We start from the raw sequence: 1857 nt of genomic DNA, 5'->3' as shown, positions 1-1857 counted from the left end.
CCTCATTTCCAGCAGCCACGTGGGGTGCAGGAAGGGGGGGAAGTTACCCAAAATCCTCCTCCAAGCCTGCTCGTTTGTGTTCTGTCCCTGCAGCCCAGGAGTGAGCGACAGGGCTGAGAAAAAAGCGTGGAAAAATGGATGCAGCCACTGCCGAAGGGGACAGGGGACGGGGCTGGGTGTGTGCCAGGGACACCTCTGTACGTGCAGAGGGACAAAAGCTGTCCCTTGTCACTGTGGGGGATGTGGCACACAGGGATCCCTCACCCCCTGTGATTGTGGGTGGAAAAGGGGCTGGAAAAGGCAAAGTTTGGGGAGCTGACAGGAAAGATGGAGAGAGAAAAGGGCCTGGAGTGCCATGACAAGGGAGAATGGCTTCAAACTGCCAGAGGGCGGGGTTGTTGGGATTTTGGGAAGGAATTCCATCTCCCACTCCAGTGGTGCCTCCCCGTGCAACAATCAGGGAAACCTCTCGTGATTTTTCCATCTCCCCGCCCTTGCTCTCTCTCCAGCCTCTCCAGCTTTTTCAAAGGGTTCCCAACTGCCCCCAAAAGGGGGACAAACACTGGAAAATTGATTTTTGTGGGTGTTGCAGCCCCCAGGGACGAGGCTGGCTGGGGCTCTCCCAGTAAGGAGCAGAGGGAGAAGCTCTGGGTGCCCTCCCAGGAATAACAGGGTGGAGCTGCCATCCCACGGGCTCCTGTGGAGCAGGCGAGGGTGGGATTTGTCCCCAGGGTGGGCCCCATGTCCCCATCCTGTCCCTCCTGCGGGGCTGACTCAGAGTGAAAGCAGAAGCTGCTCAGCGTTTCGGGGGCTGGGGGGGAAGCCAAGCAGAACCAAAGGGGTTATTTTAAACCTGACCCGATTTCCCCCTTCTCCTCACCAAACCAAGCGCTGGCCACCCATCCTCATCCTCATCTTCTGCAGCTCTTCTGGGCAGTTTTTGGCTCTCTCAGCCCTGTTTTGTGTAAGGGGGGGGTTCCTGCAGCCAGGCTGGGTGGTGGCACCAGGGCCAGCAGGGCTCAGTGGGTGCTGAGCTGTGGGTGGCTTCCCGTGACACCCACGAGTGCCAGCCCTTGCTGGGAAAAGCCTCTCTCCCTTCCCTTCGTGTTTGGGGTTGTACAGCCCCCGTGGGCATCCCCTGTGGGGTTCCCCTTTAATTCAGCCCTGGTTTGGGGTTTTACATCCCCCGTGGATTTCTCCCTTAATTCAGGCCTGGTTTGGGGTTGTCCATCCCCTATGGGGTTTCCCTCTTAATTCTTGGTTTGGGGTTGTACATTCCTGGTGGGTTTCCCCCATAATTCAGCCCTGGTTTGGGGTTGTCCATCCCCCGTGGATTTCCCCCTTAATTCAGCCTTGGTTTGGGGTTGTACATCCCCTGTGGGGTTTCCCTCTTAATTCTTGATTTGAGGCTGTCCATCCCTGGTGGGTTCCCCCCTTAACTCAGCCTTGTTCCATCCTCTCTGGGTCTTTTCCAGGGTTCTGTTTCTCACCCCAGCAGCCCCCTGTGCCCTCCTCCAGGTCTGTTCCCGCATCCCCCTTCACGAAGCTCCAGTGGATCGCTGTCCCCGCCTCTGGGCTCCCATCCCCCTGGGCCCAGGCCACCATGGCCGATTAATTCCCCTCCCCTGGCCGCTCAATCGCTGCTCCTGAGCTGTGTCATCCTCCACCCTGCCTTGATTTCATTTCCCCTCCGGGTAACTCATGGCATAGCTCAGCGTGGCTGTCACCGTCGAGGTTTCTCCATCTCTGAACTTGCATTTAAACAGCAAAACCCTGCAGATTCCTCTGCTTTCCCCTCGCAGCTTTCCCTCTGCCTCCCGTGCTCCGCTTCCCTGCGATGCTGCAGCAGCATCTCCT

The sequence above is a fragment of the Geospiza fortis genome, unplaced genomic scaffold (genome assembly GCF_000277835.1).
Source record: "Geospiza fortis unplaced genomic scaffold, GeoFor_1.0 scaffold14, whole genome shotgun sequence".
NCBI lineage: Eukaryota > Metazoa > Chordata > Aves > Passeriformes > Thraupidae > Geospiza > Geospiza fortis.
This window is presented reverse-complemented; position numbering follows the sequence as displayed.